General features: G+C 38.5%; 1 long non-coding RNA gene across 1 annotated transcript in view; it reads right to left on the bottom strand.

Annotated features, from left to right (window-relative positions):
- Nucleotides 1-871: 871 nt before the first annotated feature.
- LOC145723048 (uncharacterized) overlaps nt 872-23,213 on the bottom strand; it is a 140,953-nt gene continuing 118,611 nt past the window's right edge. The window contains exon 3 of the long non-coding RNA XR_014147778.1: nt 872-4,907. This is a non-coding gene — a long non-coding RNA (uncharacterized LOC145723048). The remainder of the gene's footprint in view (nt 4,908-23,213) is intronic.

Below are 23,213 nucleotides of genomic sequence, written 5' to 3'. Positions count from 1 at the left end.
TCTGTGTCCTTTAGGAGTTCACAATCTAGTGGAGAGTGTGGGCAGGTGGACACTCAGGTGATTATAACTCAAGGCAAAATGAGGTACTATAGGGGTTGGTGTGGCTACTTCATTTCAGTACTTGGGCCAGCTGAAGGTGCCAGGCATCTGCAAGGCATCAGGGTGCCTCCAGGGAAAATAGGGTGGAAGCAATAAAGACCATGTCTGCCAACTTCACAGTTTTGCCTCTCACTGGCTTTATTACTCACATATGCAAAGCTGAGCCTGTGGATCTGGATGCAAACTCCCTGTAACATTCCGGTACTGCCAGCAGAGTCATCAGTGTCTCCAAGGAGGGCTCAGAAGTACAATGTGATCTTAAAACACAAATATAGACCTATACTGGCTACCTAGCATAGTTCATAGTGTATACATCCTACGGCCTTGCTGATCACTCACTAACAGAACTTGGGAAAATAATTTGTCTTGGAGCTTTGGTTTCCTCCTGTTTTGCCTGGGGATAATAATATGCATTTTGAAGTTTGTTGTGAAGATTAAGTGAGATACTTTTAGAAAGAGTTCTAATTCATATTAAGCCTTCTACAATTATTAATTTCCTTCTTGCTCTTTCAACCACCATCATGTGCCTTGCCTTAACTTGGATGAAAGTTCTGCAGTATTCACTGTCTCCGTCATTCCTTACTGTTTATTATTTTGAAACCACAATGTTGTCTAGGGTAGACCACGATGTTGCCATGAACCACATGTGGCTGTTGATAAGCTTGGATTAATACTTTGGTGTCATGAGTTTTTAGAGGTTTAAAAATTCAATGGAGTTATCTTTAATAAGCAAATAGAGTCTAAGTTTCTTTTAAACTGTTCCCCCTTTCATTGAAAAGCATACCACTTAGATATAATTGAATTTTTCTGAAAAATCTCAACCAATTTTGCATATACTTTATTCCAACTACTAATGATAATAAAAAGTGTTTAAAATGTTAATTTTTTTTAATCTTCAAAACAATAAACAAAGATATTTATTTAGGAGAGAGAGAAGTGAGATTTTCCAGGTTGTCCAAATCAGAAAACTCATTTTTCATATTCTTTCTCAGAGTGAATGGTTTGGATCCCCTAGAAGAACAATCAGTTTATCTGTTTTCTAAAAATGAAAAATTTTTAAGTTGCACTGTTCAGGGTATGTCTACTTAAATCTAATGATTCAGGTGATGTTTTATTTGTGAATTTAGAGTATTTCATTACTTCTCAAGGTTTTTCTTTTTCTTTCCAGTGCCTGAAAGGAGATAAGACTTGGTTTCAAATTATTCTACTAAAGATTACTTTTGGTTTGTAATTTTGGCTCTTGGGATTTAGGGATTCCTATGCTAAATTATGCTAAGTTATGAGGTGGCCATTACATTTCTAGATTTAAAAGGTCTATCTAACATAAATAGGGACATGCTGAGATGGGGTGAGGTTATCACAGTATCATTCTTTTGGGCTTTCTTTGGAAAATACTAACTTCCCTATCTGAGGGGCAGGCTCTGATGGGCATTCCTGGGTTAACACAGGAACTGGGAAAAGCACCATTAGACTACCTATGTTAATATGTAGTAGCCAAAAAGTATGTCACAAAATCAAGTTGTGGATATTAAGTTAAAATATTTTGTCATCCCATTGGTAAATGGAGTGAGACTCAGTTTCACCTGGCTGGGCCATAAGAAATTACAGATCTTTGTATTTCTTAAGTCATTTCCTTCTATTTACATTTAAACTGTAGGAATGGCATGTATCTGCAAAGACCCTTCTGGGCCTCCTGGGTAAAACTAGTCTGTGTTCCTATTTTCAGAGAACAGCAAGGTTGTAGAATGTTGATTTTCTTGAAGACAATTTGGAAGGTAGAATGCTGGCTGTGCTAATGATGGTTTACTCTAAAATGTCTATTGCTCCTGTCAAAAAAAATTAAAGTCTCAAATTTAAAATAGAAGTCTAAGTTTATACTAGGTGATTTTAGTATGTTTGTCTCTAAATTCAAAATATGTCATAAAAAAAAAACCTGAATAATGATTTGGAGGGCTTCATTGGTCACCATAGTACTTAGTTAAGTAGTAGTTAACTGGCCTATGCTGGTTACCAGTCAATATAATTTAAAAGGATAGGTCAGGACATTAGATACTGGAAGTGCAAAATTGGAAAACATCTCTTCTCATTTATAGATCAGAAATGCTAAACATTGCTTGTTTCTTTCTACTACAGTTTGGACCTATCCTCTTTCAACAAGTTGCTGAGCTGTACCCCAGCACCTCTCTGATAAGAGACTCACATTCCTCAGAGCTTCCTACAGACTTCATATTGTAATTACCACCCTCCCCCCTCCTTCTTAAAATGGTATGAGATTTTTAGCTGTTGGGGAAAATATTAGAAAGGCAAGGGTGACAATATGAGTTTCCAAAATCCTGTGAAGTCTTGTTCTAAATGAGTAAATGAGTTAGGGACATCCAAACTATTTCCTGGTTCTATTGCCATTTCTATTCTCTCGCTTTTACTGAAATAGAACCACTGATTGAGAGTCTGGCTGGAAACACTCAGAGACTTGATACTCCATAAACAGTGTCTTAGTCTCTTTGGGCTATTATAACAAAGTCATAGACTGGGTGGCTTATAAACAATAGAAATACATTTCTCACAATTCTAGAGGCTGGAAATCTGAGATCGGAGGGCTAGCATGGTCTGGCTTTGGCGAGGGATCAATTCTGGGATACAGAAAGAGAGCTAGCTAGCTTTCTGGTCTCTTCATATAAGGACACTAATTCCATTCATGAGGACTCCACTTTTATGACCTAATCTCCTCTCAAATGTCCCACTCCAAATACTATCACACTGGGGATTAGGTTTCAGTTTATGAATTTTGGGGAGATGCAGTCTATAACAAGCAGCTTTCTACTCTGGTGCTTTAGCATGTTTGGGGAATGGGGATGGGATATAGTACCTCGATATTGTTCAGACATATTTGCATCAGAAAATTTAAGAGGAATGTGTTTCAACTATTAAAAACATATTAAACACCATATGTCTATGTTCATTGAGGGCCTAATATGTGTAAAGCAGACACAATTTTTGCCCCATGGAACTTCCATTTTAGCAGCATTTCACTATAGATAATGGGACAGCAGCCTCTTCAACCTTTCCATGAAGCTTATAGTGGGAACCACTAGCAGAACTAAAACGTATCAGATAGGAGACAAATTGAATAAGGAGATAGGCAGGAGTAGAAAGAAAAAAAGAATAAAAAAATGTGTGCTTAGCGAGCAGAGGTAGGGATAGGGAGAAAGGCACAAGCAATTCTGTGGGAGCCACTCAGTGGCCCAGACCACCCAGTCCTGAAGTACACATGGCCCATTGTTACAACAATTTACACCACTTAAAAGGTAAGACCCTGCCCCCTCCTAGCCTGTCAGGGAGCTGATAGTATCAGTTTGGGCCAGTTACCCTGAGCCAGACTCAGTCACATTGCTGAAAGAAAGCAGCAGGCTTTTTGACTGCCAGTCTAGACTATACATTCCCCCTTGTATGGCTCATTATAAAAACACTGGTGCTGACCTGGAAGCTGATAAGTGCCAACTGGAGCCAACTCACTGGAGAGGAAAATTATTTATGATTACAATTTGGTGGCAAGGCTTCTTTAGTATTTCTTTTACCCTGAATCAAGAATTGGAATTAGGGCCAAAAATTGTATTTTCTCACCTCTGTGGGAAAGACCTTTAGTAGTAGCTTTACTGGATCACAGTAGATCTGTCCTTAGGACACATCCCAAAAGCTGCTGCTTAACTTTTCTCAAATCATACACTGTCCTTGCTGCCTAACTCATCTTCCCGCTAAACACATTCCTTGAAAAATTTTCCCTTTTCTTTAAAAACTCTCTTCTGGTCTGTCTGGGTTATGTATTGACCTATTTATTTTGTGTGTGGGTGGTTACTGTGTCTCCTCCTAGCTCAAAAATTTAATGACTGAATCTAATTTTTCAGCTCTGAGCATAATGGAAATCCTTACCACAATGCATGTGCACCTGTTTCATTTCCAAAGCCCATCTGAGTTTGCATATCTGTGGTTGTTTAGCTCAGGAGACTGGATTGTGCTAGTGAGGTCTAGGTTATGATTTTGATGTGTAGGTGCCAGTTAGCACACATGTCCTGCAGGCCAGACTGTACTTGGAACCCAGACAGGTACTCTGCACATGTATGGCCATGGTCCTGGACGACCATATGAGAGGATGAAGGCAAATCTGAGTAAATCTGTCATCATAAAAACAACTTAGTTGTAAGCTTTCTTGATGAGGTGTCTTATCTCAGTAGCAACTTCTTTGCATATGAATGTGAGTGCATAAATATGTGGTGGATGCATCTGCAAGTTTTTAAAGTGAGAACCTGACAGGTTTGGGCTAGTCCCAGAAAGCAGACTAGGCAAAATTACCACGGTGTCAGTACACAGGGTGGAGTTTCCATAAGAGTTAGGCCACTGCTGCTCAATTTCCTGCCTCTTTAGCCATGGAAAAAAACAAGCTGCAGTTTTCTTCATAAACCATTGTATAAATGACTCTATGTCCTCAGGGGTGGTCAGATCCAAAGGACTCTGTGGAAGGGACTTCTCTGACCATAAAGAAACATGGATTGAATATATACCTTGTGGCCAGTTACCACATGGAAAGAAAAGAAACAAAAGGGAACATTCTTACCCTTTAGAGGGTTACGGGGAAAGACTTCAAAACATGTGAAGAAACAAATAAGTCAACAATGAAAACAGGAGGAAACACACTTACCTAAATAAAATTAGACACATGTAGCCAAGTAGTCTCATCCATGGACAGTTTCACATGTGAAGTAATTCTTGAGCAGAGTTTTGAAGATATATCAGATGTAGTAGGAAGGATATTCCTGCAAAGAGGTTAGACATGAATGATGTTTACCTTGTAGGTTGCACAGAGGAGCACAAAGTGTGAGCTGTGGAAATGCATTTCACCAGTGCCATTGCCTGGCTCCTCTTAAAAACCAAACAAAAGTCCGTCCTTAAACTTAATAACCTTTTGTATCTAGAGATGCCCTAATCCCCTCATGAAGACTGTATGTGAATATCCTAGTTCTTTTTCTGGACACAAGGTAGTATTGTATTTCTCTGCCTTCTGTAACCATATGACTTGTGTTGGCCAGTAAGATAAGAATGAAGTGTCAAAGTATTGTTTCCAGGAAAAAGTACTTAGTTGTCATAGGGTAATTCTCTCCTTTTCTTGTTGCAACAATTGCAAATGCATGTGTTGACTGGAGTCTCCTGTGTTGAGCAGAGTCCCCTGATGACCTGCATTAGATGTGTAGCACAATGAAAAATAAACCTTGGTTGTGTCGAGCCACTGAAATTTGAAAGTTGTTCCAGCAGCATAACCTAGTCCCATCTTAGGCGATTCAAATGTTTTATTTTCTCCATGTCTGGCCTTTCTTTGACTCCTCAACTCCCTAAACTCTGATTTCTATGCCTAACATTTGAATGAAACTGTTGTGGAAAGGTAACAGAGTTGCCATATACACTGATAGTTTCAGGCTTTATCTTACTGGACACCTTTGCTGTTTTTAATACTGTTGACCACTTCTTTCTTAAAACTCTCTTCTCCCTTGATTTCAATGACATCAGTCTTTTGATGCACCTTTTAGATCACCGATTATGTGTTTTTGGTATAAAGCCCAAATAAATTTCATCTACTTTCCTGGTTTTTAATTAATATGCATGTAACTATTAGGCTGATGACTCCTAAATATGTACCTCCTGCTCCAGCACATGCCTTACAGCAAAGGCTTGTACACATGCAAAGTTCATTCAAAAGCAACATGTCCACAATTGAGTTTGTATCTCTTCCCAGACCTGATCATTCTTCAAAGTCACAAAATTGTTAAATGGGAATCTTATTTGATTTCTCTCTCTCAACAACAGTTCCCAATACAATTTGTGACCAGATTTTTTCTGTTCTGTTTCTAAGTTTCACCTGTCCATATCTTTCTTTCCAGACTCTCCATATATATATATATATATATACACACACACAATAGCTTCTGGATTGGTCCTATATCAATCCATTCTCCATGGAGTTTTTGGAGAAATCTTTCTAAAATACAAAAATTATCATGTTTCAGTCGTCTTACATAAAATCTTTGATGTCACCTCATTATACTAGAGTTAAAATCCAAACGCTGTGAGAGCTTTTAATGAGCTGTCCCTTACCCAACAGAATGATTTCATGACCTACCACATATACTTTATACTTCGGCCACATGCTGTTCCTCTGTACTTCCCTGAACTATGTTCTTTCTTTCCTCTGTGCCCTTGTACATCAGGTTGTTCCCTGTGTATGGACTTCATTCACCTTGATAATGTCTCTTTTGTTGTTGTTGTACTTAAAACAAACAAACAAACAAAAACCATGGAGCCTAATGTGGGGCCTGAACTCAAGACCCTGATATCAAGACCTGAGCTAAGATGAAGAGTAGGACTCTCAACCGACTGAGCCACCCAGGCACCCCATGAGCTTTGCTTCTAACTGAAGAACCCTTGGGAACCATTACAGAAATTTAAGAAGGTGATAATATCCAGATGATACGTGCAGAGAGTAATTAGAATGGAAGGGAATCAGCATCTGAAAATTTTCAGAGATGGTGTGAAGTCTGTTACTGATAGTAAGATGGGGAGGTAATAAGAAGCTATAGGATTATGGCTTTTTATTTCCCAGAATTTCAGTTTTTTTCACACCTACCATATTTAATGCTGGTATAAAGTGTCAAAGGCAGAAAATTATTGAATACTTCAAAAGTCCAACAGAAGGGAAGACAACCTGTTTGCAGAGGTAAACATTTAAGCCTTTAATTTTAATCTTAGTCTTCCACAGTTTTTTTTAACATTAATGTTAAACTTAATTTTGACATTTATGAAATTATCAAAGATACTTATCCTATATGTAATATGTCTCTGGTTTTCTTACTTATTCTCTTTACTAGAAAGTCTAGCCACTTCTCTTATTTTATTAACTATCCTTGACTATTTTATTTTACCTGTGTGTGTGTGTCTCAATGGAAAGTCCAGAATCCTGGAAATGGAGAGAGGGTGATTGAGTGTGGTTGGCTCTTACTAGAATCATACAAGGGGGTGAGGAATAAACCTCCCAACACTTCTTTGGGCTCTCAAATCCTGTGTCCTCCCAATTCTTTCAGGGCTGGCAGCTTGCTTATCTTTAGCAAAAGCTAGGCATAATTTCAAATGTCACATTGCAGAGAAATCACTCTCTCTGTCATCAGAAAAGAGAGAGACAGAGGAAAGATGCCTTTTTATATCTGGAACCTGGCACTGTCAGCCATTTGGAATTTGTCTCCCAGACTGTCTGGCCTTGGCCTGGAGAAGGCAGGGTTGCTGTGTAGCACAAGGAGGTGCAAAAACAAACATGGGCACAAAACCAAATACTTGACTGCAAGAAATGTTCTGAAAGTTATAAAAGTGAAATACTACTTCCAGCTGTCACTTTATGCAAGGATTAAGTTGAGCTCAAGGGGCCGCAGAAATGGAGAAAGAAAGTGAATTATTCATTACAGTACCCATGCAAGTTGCAGAAGATGCCTGGGTTTTCTACTGATGGATTACTCGTGATCCATTTGTCTATTCATCTAAATACTCACTCATTCACTTGTCTTTATGTGTATATTTGAAGACATGTTGTTTCTGCTTAGGTGGATGGCAAAGCTTCATATTCTTTCCTTCCTATAGCCAAGAGCACTCTGCCTACTGGTCACCCTTTTTTAGCACATGTTGCCCCCCTTAGGCTCATGATCTGCACCAAGCATTGTTGTTGAAATGAACATTATCATCCAATGATCAGAGTGTAAGTCCATTGAACACAGTTAAGTGCATATTAAGACTTTGATAGAGTGTGCTTAGACAGATGTGTTCCCACCATTGTTATCTAGCCGATGATATCTATAATGCACAGCTCTTCTTCATACTGTTCTATTAAAGGTATTCCTCACTGGCTCAATACCAATAAACTGACTAGGTAACATGTCATCATCCATGTCCATACATGATCACAGCCAGTGTCAGTGTCTGGGAGGGTCTCTCAATTGACTCCGTATTTCCCCATTTCAAGGCCAATTTGGAAGCATGTAGCAGAGACGAAGAAGGTGATTTAGCCATATTTTGCACGGCCCCAATCCTATATCTAGCCTTCATTTTTAACATGGGAGTTGCTTCCTAAAACTCATATAGATGTTCTACTTGTTTTCAGGGGAGTGGGGTAGGGAGGACATACTTTCAAATATTGTTTAAGAACCCAAGTTTTTCTCCCTATAATCTAGCTAGCTAAAATAAGATCTTGTCTGAAATCTAGTATTTCTCAAACTGATTGTCTTTATTAGACTTTGATTATTCATGATGGCAGGAACTCTTGAAGCACATGCTTAACTTATTCCTGCCCTCAGAGAAACACTTCCACATGTAGATTTGAGAGCCATGCACTGGGAGGAAAAGTAGGCTAATCTGATCATAAACCATGGAGCCCTCCTAAAACTGTGTAAACACTGACAGAGGTATTTCTCAAAGTCCAAGCCAGGAGGAAGGCAACATTTTATGAGGTATGTGAACATTCATTCAAATTCAAAGCCTTCATTCAGCCTGCAGAATTTGTGCTGAGCAGTATGTCTCATCCTCTGCCAGCCGGCACCCAGTCTAATATTTTGAAAAATTAAATATTTTTGCTAATGGTGTTGTTCCTTAGCTATTTAAAAATATTTTCTAATAAAAGAAAATGTCAAGCCATGTCAAGAGTAATATTTTATGCTATTCAGCTATTAAAATCTTGAGCTGTATAATGAAACTCTTAAACTCACCATAACTTTCATCATTCTGTGTTAACAGAACAGTACAGAATATTGTATAAGGGCTGAGAGCTACCTTTTGTCCTTTGCTTATAGATAAAATATAGTAGGTATTAATTATATAGGTTCTTTGCATTTTGTTTCAAATTTTACCTTGACAGTATTAAGTTTATTTTTAAAAATATTTCAGGAAGAACTTATCAAAGAGCACTGTGATGTGAGAACACTAAAAGAAGGAAAAGCATAGTTATATTTTTATCACAGAGGAGTACTATAAATAACTTCACATTCATGAGTCAGGGATGTCCTTAGTGAAGAGCTTGCACTTGTGAAAAAAATGAAATATCTATAATGTTCACAAGGGAGGATATCCATTCTGAGCAAAAGTGAGGGAAATTAAGGCTGATGGATTATGGATAAAATAGTAGCTAATAAGATTTATTTTGCACTTACTATGTGCGAGGCACTGGGTTAAGAACTCTCCTGACTTGAAATGATCTTATCTTCCAAACACTCCTATGAGATTGGTGCTTTTATTATTTCCATTGGATAGTTGTAAGATCTGAGGCACAGATGAATTTAAGTAATCAAGAGTTATGGGCAAAACTTGTGGGGCAAAGGGAACAGGTTTTGTTTTGGGAATGTAACATTCTTGTATCTTGAGATTCTTGTTGGCTTTATTATAAATCACCTATGAAGATGGTTTTTTAATGATTGCTGTCCATTTGGATGGTCTTCCTGTTACATAGAATTATGCTGGTTTGCAAATTTTTTTGAGGTACTCTAGGACAGGAATTCTCAAACTTTGTTCCTTGGATCCCTAAGGGTCCTTGAAACACTTTGAGGGTGTCTGCAGGTCAAAATTATTTTCATAACAATACTAAGCATTATTTGCATTTCTCACTGTGTTACATTTGCACTGATGGGGAAAAACAATGATGAATAAAACTGCTGGTGCCTTAGCACAAATCAAGGCAGTGGTTCCAAACTGTACTAGGGGTCATTGTATTCTTCTCCACCAAATAGTCACAATAAACAAACAATTTTTTAAATAGCAGCTTCACTTAAATTGTGCTTGCTGAAGCAACATGAATTACTAAATGTATTGTCTTGACCCTTGAGTACACACCTTTTTGGTATTCTATGAGAGGTACATGTAAATCACTTTTGCTACATATCATATCAAAGTATGGTGTTATCTCCAGGGAAAGCACTTGTGCTATTAATTGGGCTGTGGGCTGAACTAGCCACTTTTCCCATGGAACACTATTTTTTTTACCTGATAGAATGTCTGACAGAACATAGTAGTCCAGAGTTGGGTACACATTTTCTCAAAAATGAACAAAGTGAGCCTGATTCTTCAAGGAAAATAACTAACAATATTTGTTGTCAATTATAAAATACAAGTTTTAAAGCAATACCAGAATTTTGGAAAACTTATCCACCAGCATGAGCTTGAAAGCTTCCTAATACTTCAAGAATTTTTATGGGACTGTGATCTCACAGATGCGTGTGAATTTTTAAAAGTTACTGTATGCTCGGGCGCCTGGGTGGCTCAGTCATTAAGCGCCTGCCTTTGGCTCAGGTCATGATCCCAGGGTCCTGGGATGGAGCCCCGCACTGGGCTCCCTGCTCAGCATGAAGCCTGATTCTCCCACTCCCTCTGCTTGTGTTCCCTCTCTCGCTGTGTCTCTCTCTGTCAAATAAATAAATAAAATCTTTAAAAAAAAGTTACTGTATGCTAACAACTGTAAATGATCAATGCATGATGTTGTAAAATCATACATGAGTAAAAGATCTATTCCAAATGCAAGATATACCAATGGATTTTAGTGTAACAGAATATGAAAAGTTCATTGATAATATTTCAGATTTCACATTGCAACTAATCTTTAAGAAATTACTACTCGTTGATTTTGAGTAGAATGGTGGAAGAATATCCATAATTCTCTGAAAGGTTATTAGAATAAATTTCCCTTTTCTATCTACATATCTGTATGAGGCTGGATTTTCTTATATACTTCAACTAAAATAACATATCCTAGCAGATTAAACATAGATGTAAATATGAGAATCCAGCTTTCTTCTGTTAATCCAGACATTGAAGAGATTCACACTGAAAAGTGAAAAAAATGCCATTCTTCTCACTAAATTGTGTTTGGCTTTAAAACAATTATTTTTATAAAGATGTGTTTAATTTCCAATACATTAAATATTGATAGATATAACACACATACCAAAAGCTCTTTTGGGTCTCTAATTTTTAAGAGTTTAAAGAGTCCAGAACTAAAATGTCTGTAAACCTCTGTTCTTGGAGAAACAAAACTCCACAAGAGAGAAGAGTTTACCTGCTCCTAAAGACTGTTAGAGGGAAGACATTTGTGTGGGATGTCAATGAAATGAAGGTAATAACATGGCACAGCAGGGCAGCGGATCAGGCCCAGCCAGCAAAATGGATTAGATTGTCTACGTTTTATTTTAGTTTAGTAAGGAAACTTTTCCTAAAGTGATTTTTAAAGCAATAGTACTAGCTTGTTCTCTCTCTCAAGACATTTTGTTTTTATAAAATTACAGCTTGGAAAACACACTATGTGTTTAGTCTGAGTAGGTAGCCTGAGTTGTTTGTTAAATACCAGATCTCAGATTTGTGGCTGTTCCTCAAAAATAACTACACGACACTGGCAATTAAATTTATGTATCATTTTGATTATTTATACTTTAGCGAATTAAAGGAGGTAAATAGTGGTCTGCAGCTGAGCACTTCCATCAGCATTTCTTCAGCAAGCCTTTTAGATTCCCTCCATTATGGGGCTTGATACAACACACAGTCTTCCCATTAAACAGTCTGGAGGGAACTGTTATCCATGCTACTCTCATCCCAACATTTGTCCCTTTCTGCAGTTGAGTGTCACTGCATTGCAACCAAGCCCTTTGAAACATGAAGGGCAGGCATGTTTTAGTCTCAACTATTTTCACATTGTTCTGTCTTTTTACTTAAGATGTTGTTGATCACTCAGCATGAGGGCTTCTTTAGCCCTGCCTCTCAAGAGTTCCACGGTGTCGGATGCAAATTCAATACTGCACTGAATTGGGTAAGCAGTCGATGGCCTGGTAGGGAGATTACTGAATAGGTGGGCTCTCTCTCCTTCACTGGTGCTCCTGCTCCAGCTGTTTTGACTTTTCTTCATGTGATAAACATGTCTTTCATTCAGTCCTTGCTGAATAACGGGATGGGTATCTTCCAACTTGCCTCAGAAGATAATCTTCAGTGACAAGATGCTGTGCAGGTAGATGGGTGTGAACTAAATCACTTCTTTTTTTTTTTTAAGATTTTATTTATTTATTTGACAGAGACACAGCGAGAGAGGGAACACAAGCAGGGGGAGTGGGAGAGGGAGAAGCAGGCTTCCCACTGAGCAGGGAGCCCGATGCGGGGCTCGATCCCAGGACCCTGGGATCATGACCTGAGCCGAAGGCAGACTCGTAACGACTGAGCCACCCAGGCGCCCCGAACTAAATCACTTCTAAGGTCTCTTCCCACATTTAACACTTGGTGGCTCCTAGATTACTCTGCCCATTAAATGAAAAATAGCTAAATGATGGTGGAGGGGAACATTTAAAATAACTGGGGGTGACTATATTTGGCCTGAGCCTCCTCATTTGAAAGGCTGAAGCAGGAGAAGCTGAGCTTTTCCAGTATAAGAGCTCTAATGAACATCCACCTCATGACATGCCACATAACAAACTTAAACTATACCACTGCTTGTCATATCTAAAAATGAAAAAGTAAACTGCATTTTGAAGCAGACTCTGTGGGAATAATCAGGTATTTTGGAGAATCTCTGAGTAGTTTGGTTTGAATTAATGGAGATAATCTAGTGGGGCTTGGAAACTGCAAATCAAACCAAGAAATAATTTAGGTTTAAGAAATGAGTTAGATTGCACATTTAAAAAAATTGTGTTTTTTGGGGCACCTGGGTGGCTCAGTCATTAGGTGTCTGCCTTCGGCTCGGGTCATGATCCCAGGGTCCTGGGATCGAGCCCCGCATCAGGCTCCCTGCTCGGCAGGAAGCCTGCTTCTCCCTCTCCCACTCCCCCTGCTTGTGTTCCCTCTCTAGCTGTCTCTGTCAAATAAATAAATAAAATCTTTAAAAAAAATTGTGTTTTTAAACCTGTCTCTAGATCTTTGTCATCAATAACAGTAAAAGCCTCCTTGATATATTGAAAAAAAACATGTTTGATATCACTGGAAATTCTGTACAATTAGGAAAAGCTGACTGGTGCTCTGTGTTGAGAATGATTTTGAGGCTGAGTTTGGATCAGAGGGAAGAATATTATGTCTGAATAATAATTGTAATAATAAATAATAATAATAATTATAGTTAATTCTCCCTTTAGTTTGTGCTTAGTATTATTATCCCTATTTTATTCATGAACTGAGTGTAGACAGGCTAAATAACTCGCCAGTAATACATGGTGGAGTTGGGATTCAAATACCAAATCCCTCTGAAAGACTACTAGTAGTCACTGTGATACTGTGGATAAATTATGATTTCTTAGGACCTTCATTTTCTCATTTCTAAAAAGTTTTGGACTGCATTGCTTTCTAAATTCCCTTTCAACTCCCAAATGTACTTTTGTCTCTGAGTAGTCCACTCAAATGCCTCATATTCTGGCAATCTTGCCCTCCTTTCAATCCCTGGAATATTTATCATCATTTGGTCATTCAGTGCTATGCTGGGAATTGCACTGCTGGTTATATTATCCTTTGATGTATTTAGATCCTATTTCTCCACATACACAGGAAATGCTTTGAGAAGAGGGATGCTTCCATGTCCCCCTACAGTGATTAGCATAGTATCTTGTACATGGTAAAGTTAATAAATATTGGTTGGTTGATTGATATGACCCAGACCACTATGCTGTACTATATTTTAATAGGTTGAACCTAGTATTTGCCACAGATCGAGGGGCAATTATATGGTCATTTCTGAATCAGTATTACCTGGGGTATGTTAGATTTAGTGATCTAGAATTGAAGGTGCACTCTATCCCAGAGCCAATGCTCCCTGCCCTTCTGACCATTATGAATGCCTGTTTATCTTCTTGCCTTCATCAACAGGAACTATTTATTTAGCAGCCTGACTTAAGACATTCCGAATATACACTCAATGAAGGCTTTCTTTCACTATTATTTTTCTGTGGAGGGTAAAATGCTGTCTTGTTTTTCCAGTTCTCCTCCTAAGTGTGATGATTTAGATGTTCCTGCTGTTAACTGGCCGCTTTTCCATTTCCTTCTAGCATTGAGTGCCCCAGACTTCTCCACAGAAGCCACTAATGAGCTTCTTGCCTTTCAGGCCCCCGGTTCATTAATAACATAGAATTTCAGCAATGCCCGATGTTCTGGACCTTATCCTTTCTCTTTCTTTCCATTATAAAATGGACAAAACAAACAAACAAAGGAAAACTTTTATTTGCTACAGTCACTAACTCAGTCATCTGCTTTAAAATCCTAAAACTGAATTTATGCAAGAAGCTTGGATCCAGCTTTTCATTTGGGCTAAAAGCTTACAGATTTGACCCCAACTTTCAAAATGAGTATACCTTCTTCATTTTTTTTCCTGTTTTTCTCTACCCACGTTCAGTCTTTTTCAATGGTACTTCATGCTTCTAAGTGTGCTTCTTCCTTCTTCCTAGTTAATATTGACCAAGTTCCCAAGTATATGGGAAACAATTCTAGGGACTGTGTGGATGGAACATAGAAATGAAAATGTTCCTGCCCCATCCCTTCTGCTTGACTTCTGGCTCTAAATGATGCCATTCATTCTACCCGCCTGCTGGCCCCTTACACAACTTTCTCTCATTCAGACAGTGCCAAACAAGCATCAATGCCCTTTTGTCCCTGCTTCCCTTATAGCTTTGCAGCAGCACAGAGCACAACAGAACTGTCAGCAGCACAAATACCATTCCTGTCAAACCTGCTCTTCCTCCTGTCGTTTGACGAACCAGCAGTCTTTACAGCTTGTCTTCCCAGGGTGGATTTTGGCATACAAGGCCTGGCGTTTCTCCTCCCAAGTTCTTCCTCAGTGCTTCTTAGAGAGGCTAAGCCAAATAGACAGCCATGCCTGTGCCTCTCAGTGCATAATTCCCCTTTTCTTTGCCTGCAGGTTCTTGCATACCACACCTCAGTGGAAACTGTGGTATAGTTTTGCTGTCTTCTTGATTTTTTTTTTCTGCCTCTGTCCCAGGGCTCACAAATTTCTGTACCTCAAAAATGCATAGAGATAATTGCAAAGAAAAATAAATATATTTCTGCCTCCTTTAAGCATGCATAAGTCATCATTCCCATGTTCATAAACACACGTCGAGTCTGCCTCAGTGCTCTTGCCCAGATATGGATGATGTTTTATTTTCCCTTCTTTGAAAAATTCTAAGTTTCATCTCTTGTGAAATTGTCTTGGACTTCGCTTCAGATTCAAGCCCAACGTGCATGAAGTCATACAGATGAGTGAGATCTGTTCCCAGAATCTGTGAGGTAACAGCAAGCTTTACCCAGCCTTCCCGGACATCTCCCCATCTGGTCAACTATGGGAAGTTATAAGTGGTAGCTTTTCATATCATTACATTAATTATGCAGAGTGGGAGCATTTGTAAGCTTTCTGTAAAAAGACAGAAAATCTACACATTACAATTCTTTTATGTCTGTGAGGTACTCATCACTGCTCTGCTTGCGGTTGTAGCTTTTTTTTCCCTTCTAAATGTTCCACTCCTGAATCTTGAAAACTTGGATGTTTGAGTTAACCCAGAATTCACTAATGGGGATTAGCCTTTATCTGAGACTTCAGACAGCTAAATTTTTCTTATCATTGAAGCATGTTCAGGAATGGTTTCCTTGCCTTTATTTTTCTAAACGGTTATAGAAAGTTCATTCCATTTTGCTGAATACAATACTCTTCAAAATTTCACAGTGCAAACATACAACTTACTTATCTCTTAGGTACTATTAATATACCATGGGGAGGTGAGAGCTTTGCCCAAGGCCTCACCCTTCATGAATTTCTGTGAATTTACTTGCTAGGCCCCCTGGAATCTCCAGTCTCATCTCTAATGACTTCAGCTGCATTCTCAACTCATTTTCAGTATCTATTGAGCACTTACTATGTATCACATCTGTGCTAGGGACAAGAAGATAACTAAGAAATGGCTCTGCTCCAGTAAAACCCAGGTTCTGAGGCAAGGTGGAGAGGCAAAACATGGAAAGAGGTGACACACACACACTTAATTACAATATAATGTGCCCAATTCTATAAAAGAAATCAATTTTGTGGGGCACCCCCTCCCTGAGAAAGTTTTTAACTCTGCTAGGGGAGTCTATTGGGAAAAGAGGCTTCACAAAGGACATTTGAGTTGGTTTTGAAGAATGGATAGCAGTGTATCACAACCTGGAGAGGAGAAGGGTGTTCAGACATGGAAGTTAATGCTTTCAAATGCTTAGTGGCCATAAATATAGGCCACGGTGGTTTGAAGAAGCTAAGAAAATTGACATAGTTGGGGTGTAAGGAATATGACCAGAGAATCTACACTGTTTGACTAGCTTCCCTTTGTCATGTAAATAATTATAGATTATTCTGCTTTACTGAATTCATAGGCACAGCCTGAAGATGGGTAAGAATGGATATACCTACTGCCTTTGTCATTCTTTTGCTTAGTACCAACACTCAAAATAGTTAAGAAGTCAGTTAACTGATATTCCCCTTCTCAAACTGGTTAATCTCCTGGAGCTCTTTATCTTGATGTAGATAATCCCAGGCCTTCCTCTTAATTATCAGTTTAGTGGCGGAGTAATCAGTCTATCGGTGTCTCCCCTATTTTTATCAGCTCGCTGCCTCACTGCCAGGGATCACAAGCTGCTAGTTTCCAGATACAGCTGTTGTGTGCTAGCTTTGAATACCAATTTAGAGATTCAAAATTTATTTTACTTCCAAAAAGGTAAGGTACTTCTAGCAAAAACTGACTGTTGGTCCTGACATGTATTATATATTTTCCCCCTTCCCTGGAAGAGTACCTTTTACAAGTCACCTAATCAGTCACTGAAAGAGTGGCTATGAGATGGGGCCTGGGTGAGAAGTCTTATGGGGCTTTTAACAGGTCTTTTCAGGGTGTATCTGGGATGTGACACCAACATTACCTATATGTAATGTAGAATCATATCCCCTCACCTGGCAAAGTAGAAACTAAACATTCAGTTTGTGCATTTTGCTTTGTGTTTATTCCTTGCCTGACACTTCAAAAAGTGTGTAAGCATTGCTGGGGTATAGACTGTATTAGAGGTATTGCAATCAGAGAGAAGGGAGGTGACAAAGAAAAACAGAAAAAGAATGTGGGGAAGAGGAAAGAGGAGGACAGGAGAGGTGGGGCGAGGACAGGATTGGTGCGCTCTCCGTGTGAGTCTAGACACAGGAGCCACATGATTTAATATTAAGTGTCAGTAGCTGGGAGAAGACAGAAGAGCTAGAGGTAGATAGCCAGGGAGGAATGGAGTAGAAATCCTTTTTGCTGAAAGCCGTGTGTAGCACTTGTGCAAATTTCCCTTGGGATTGTAGCCTTCTCTTTCATGAACTTCTCACTCCTGTTATTTCTAGTTCCGGACCATCTGATCAGAGACTACTGGAATTTCCAGCTCTCCAGGCACTAATTTTAAGGGCTGAAACAGCAACCCCTCTGCAGCTCCTACCACAACTACCACTGCCCTGCTGGGCTGTGGGGTTGTGCCAGCCCAGGCACTCTTGCCCAGGAAATGGAAGGTGGCATTTAAGTGGCACTTAAGATTCTCCTAACCAATCCTAAAGACTCTGAATCAGGCCAATTCTAAATTAAGCTTTCTTGGATAAATGAATAAGGACCCAAGAAACCTCAGAGTGGAAAAAAAGAGATATGAAAAAAAAAAAGAGATAACCCCCAGTTTTGACAGGTATTAACATGATTCAACTTTTTTATGACTTATTTTTATGCTCCAGATATTTTAGTGTTCAATTTTAAAATGTAACTCAATCAAATCCCAATATTTAAAATACCCATATGATATCACAGATTTGGAAGAGATTTTTTTTTTAAAGTTACAAGGAAATTGAGGCTCAGGAAAAGCAAGTGCTTTGATCAAAGTCTCATAGCTGGCAAAGAATGAAAAACCAAACCCGGTATAGAATAGAATGTGCTTTTCTTCAGGATATGTGCTTTTCTAGGATATGCAACAAAAGGACAGAAAAAATAGATTTATTTGTATATCACAGTATTTTTTAAGTCTTTCATAGAGTAATTTTGGAGTGGTTACCTGCCGTTTTTTTATATTGCTCATCTAAAGTGGAATTGCCTGGTGTCTCCCAGTAACATTACCCAGAAACCGTGCTATGAAGGAAAGCTGGTAGAAGTCTATGGCTCAGATGCTCTGTCTCGACCTCAGAACAATTACTTTCCCTGAACAAAATGCACACTAAGGGATGCCAGTGCCTACTGTTCTGGAAAAGGATGGTGTTTGCCTTAGGATTCATACCCAGATTTCCACAATGTACTCTGAGACACAGCACTGGGTCACTGGGCAGAAGCTCTGCGCTGCAGCCAAGTGGTGCTTAAACCACCAGACTGAGAACTTGTGCACCACGGGCCATAGCCATGTTCTCAAATGTGACTCAGCTGTGGTTTGAGATTTGTCTGTGTGGGGTACAGGAAAGAATGCTGATTTGGGTTGGGCACATTAACTTCTAGTCCCTGCTTGGCCTCTAATCAGGTGGTCCAGAGTAAATCCTGTAAGCTCCCTGAGCATTCTTTACTCACCTATAAAGTATCTCTGTCTTGTCTATATATAGAGTTGTTCCAACTGGCAAGTAAGGTAACAGAAATGAGGAGTATTTGTAAATGTAATGGGTTAAAAAATGTAGATTGCTATTAATGTTTATAATTCCTAATATTTGAATAGTATTAAAACAGCTAAGCCTCAGTTTGACTGTATGTGGTCTGTCTCCTAACAGGCCTTCTATGCTAAAATAAACTAAGGATTACAGCCAAAGTCTCTTGACACACATGATGCTGCAGAGGAAAGTATTCTGGTTTGTTCTGTACCATTCAGATTAAATATATTAAATACTGTGCATTGACAAAATCAGACTGGGGAAGATGTGTCAATAAACTGAGGGCTCCTGGGATGTATTCACATTCTGTGCATTATTGTTTCAAAAAGTCTTTTTCCTTTTGGACTCATTCTCTGTACTAGATCTTTATTTCTCAGAAAGCTCCATAACACTAATTTCAAAATTAAATCTAAAAAAAACCTTCCTTCTTCTGCATCTTTTTTTTTCCAGTAATTTTGCTCCTTTATATTCTATTAAGTGTTATTAATAAATTCAGTCATTCATTCAACTAATATACATTAAAACCTATTGTGTACCATTACTACTCAAAGGATAGATTAATAAACAAAACAGACAAAATGCCCTGTCATCATCATGTTTTGCATTTATATGGTATTTCTACATATCTCAATTTGTATTGTAGAATCTTCTAATGCATTTAAGTGACCAACCTCTGATGGTCAATGTTCTGTCCTACTTGTCCACCTCCATTTCCATCCTAGAACCCTGGGGTTCTAGCTTTACTCTGCCACTCTTCTCTCCCCAAAATCAGCTTTTGAACTTTATCCAAGGTAAAAGCTATTGGATAATCCATCTTTGGATGATGTTAGCCAAAGATGAGCAGTTCCAAGGTAATTATTTATCTATGAGATTCATAGCCTTTTACTCTGAATATTATAGTAATCCCTAGCCCCAGAGAGTATTTAAAGTCTTAATCCACCTAGGTCACTTAGCATTGCTGCATAAAGTTTATAGAATTTGATAAATAGTCCTATGTGCATTCTGGTTACTTAACATTAGTTGGGCCCTTACTGAGCAGAACAAAATCCATTATTTGTCTTTGTTGAAAACATAAGGGGTCTCTCCACCAATGCTAGTTGAAACTTTTAGTCTTTAGGACACACTTCTACTCTCAGTCCAATCCGATATTTCCTCTCAGTCAGTGGCCTCTCCTCCCACCACTTCTCATCCCCTGTCTAGTCCTGCTCTTCTGCAAACCTCTTGCCACACTGCATGCACCTGGAAGAACATTTCTGAACCCCAAGTCCAGTTGTGGCAATCTCCTCTCTTAATGGCTCCTCATTAGTCTTATGATAAAACAGTTGAAACTCCCTCAGTTCACAAAGTCCTACACAATCTGACATCTAATAATGTCCTATCTCTCCACTCCATGTTCTCATCATGTCTTTTCATGCCTCAGCATCTGTGAACATATTTTCCTCTTCTTGGATTACTTTTTTTTCCACTTCTATCAACACAATATTCAAATCATTCTAATTTATCCTCCCTTGTCTGGCTTGGGCATCACTTTCTCCAAACAACAGCAGCAACGACGTACCATTAACACCTCCCTAGGCCTTTCTGTGGGCTCTCATAAATATGGGGGAGGTCCATACTTCCCCCTACTTTTACCCTTACCTATCACATTGTGTTCTATCTACCTGGTTATTTGTCCATTTTACCATCTAAAGTATAAATTCTGAAGTTAGGAAACTCACCTATTCTATTTTCTGTTGTGATTCTAATATTCAGCTCAGTCCCTGGTTCTTAATAGATGCTCAATATTATTTATAGAATAAGTGAATGTGATTTAGTTTCTCTATACCCTGTTCCCTTTAAGAATACTTTTAAGCTCTTAATCTATGACCTATCCAATGCTTATTCTCTTCCACTTCTGCCCAGTAATTCTGGCCCTATTAATGATTCCTTTAAAAGCTCTTTTTCTTCATTGATATAGATGAAGCTGCTCTCCCTACTGTTATGGATCTGTCTTCCACAACAGATTCCTTTTGTTTTTTAAGTTCTCAGTATGGGTACAGCTTTTGTTGCAAATTTCTCCTTAACTTTTTTTCTCAGGACTCTTATCTATTTTCATTGCTACAACAACCATCTGTGTTTAGATGTCTTCAAAATTCCTGGTCTAGCCCATAATACTCACTTGAGTTCAAGCTCTTCTCCACTGGATATCTCCACTGGGGTCCTCTTCTCCTGGAACTTAACAGTTCTGAATCTGTGCTTATCTTTTGGCTCTAAACAGCTTTCTCTCAACATGGTCCCATATTTATCAACACTCCTAATAACTCAAAATCATTTTAGATTTCTTTTTCTCCTTTTTATTGCATTAGATATACCATTCAGATCAATGAATTCTTTCTCTGATATGTTATTTGATTCTTCAATTACCTCCTATTTGAACTCAATCATCACAGTTCAAACCCCATGTTTTCTACCTAACTTACCTTTTTTAAATATCTCAAATCTACTACTGGTCCATGTACATTCCATAGGCATTCCTATATTTGCATATTCTTTTTATCGTCTTAGAACACCCTTCTCTTACTGTTCTGCTTACCTGAGTTCTACCTTTCTTTAAAGGCTCAATCCAGAACTATAGTTTATTATAAACATTTCCCATTGTGCCAATCTAAAGAATCTCTCCCTTAAGATAATACTTAATTTATTTAATTAAATTATTAATAAAATTATTAATAAAAAATTAATTAATTAAATGCTTTGCAATTTAATTAATACATTGCAATGAAAATTTGTTTAAATATATATATTTCCATTTTAGTTCTCTGATCCAATTCAGGACCTGGGATTGAAAAGCAGATTAGAGTGATATCAGAAAAGGTCTTGAATTCTACAGTAACAAATTTGTATTTGAATCAGAAATATTTTAAGGTTAATTTACTGTCAGTGTGTTCCATGTAGATGTGTGTGTGTAAATGAGAGGAAAAGGTGAAAAGGAGGAAGGGGAACCTAAGTGGAGAGGGAAAGACACAGAGAGGCCACTTAGAAGGCCTGATAGTAGTCAACCTAAAGGTAGTGAGAATGAATTAAAGTGGAGACAGTGGGCAAAGAAGATATAAAAGTGAATGACATTACAGAAGCAGAATGAATAAATTTTAATAGTTGTTAAGAGTAAGGGAGAGAAGGAATAATTATATGTCAACACTGAATATTCATTCAACAGATATTCATTGAACACTCAGTGTGAAGCACACTCTAGATGATGCCAGCAGAGCAGTAGAAAAGGCAGGCACAGGGGCGCCTGGGTGGCTCAGTCATTAAGTGTCTGCCTTTGGATCAGGTCATGATCCCAGGGTCCTGGGATTGAGTCCCACATCGGGCTCCCTGCTCAGCGGGAGGCCTGCTTCTCCCTCTCCCACTCCCCCTGCTTGTATTCCTGCTCTCGCTGTGTCTCTCTCTGTCAAATAAATAAATAAAATTTAAAAAAGAAAAGGCAGGCACAGTCCCAATCCTCATAGAGTTCACATTCCACTGAATAACACCAAAATTGCAACCTGAGTGATTGGAAGATGATGAGGCCATTAATATAGAGAGTAAATACAGAAATAGGAAGTTTCAGAGAAAGGTTAATATATTTAGTTTTGTACATAATTATTGTATGTTCACTCTGTGCCACACACAATACTTAAATTTTAACTACTTTGCATGTACTAACTAATCCATGTTATAATCCTGTGAATTAGGTATTATTATCCCCATTATACAGATGAGGAACCAAGGCATACAAAGGTTAAATAATTGAGCTAAGTTCTCTATATTATTTTTTTTAATTTTATTTTATTATGCTATGTTAATCACCATACATTACATCATTAGTTTTTGACGTAGTGTTCCATGATTCATTATTTGCATATAACACCCAGTGCTCCATTCAGTACATGCCCTCTTTAATACCCATCACCAGGCTAACTCATCTCCCTACCCCCTTTCCCTCTAGAACCCTCAGTTTGTTTCTGAGTCCATAATCTCTCATGGTTCGTCTCCCCCTCCGATTTCCCCCCCTTCATTTTTCCATTCCTGCTATCTTCTTTTTTTTAATTTTTATTTATTTTTTTATTGTTATGTTAATCCCCATACATTACATCATTAGTTTTAGATGTAGTGTTCCATGATTCATTGTTTGTGCATAATACCCAGTGCTCCATGCAGAACGTGCCTTCCTCAATACCCATCACCAGGCTAACCCATCCTCCCACCCCCTCCCCTCTAGAACCCTCAGTTTGTTTTTCAGAGTCCATCATCTCTCATGGTTCGTCTACCCCTCCAATTTCCCCCCCTTCATTCTTCCCCTCCTGCTATCTTCTTCTTTTTTTTTTCTTAACATATATTGCATTATTTGTTTCAGAGGTACAGATCTGAGATTCAACAGTCTTGCACAATTCACAGTGCTTACCAGAGC

Source organism: Leptonychotes weddellii, chromosome 8 (genome assembly GCF_054177405.1).
Source record: "Leptonychotes weddellii isolate Sample4059 chromosome 8, ASM5417740v2, whole genome shotgun sequence".
Taxonomy (NCBI): domain Eukaryota; kingdom Metazoa; phylum Chordata; class Mammalia; order Carnivora; family Phocidae; genus Leptonychotes; species Leptonychotes weddellii.
The sequence above is the reverse complement of the archived record's forward strand: the minus strand, read 5'-3'. Positions and strand labels throughout refer to the sequence as shown.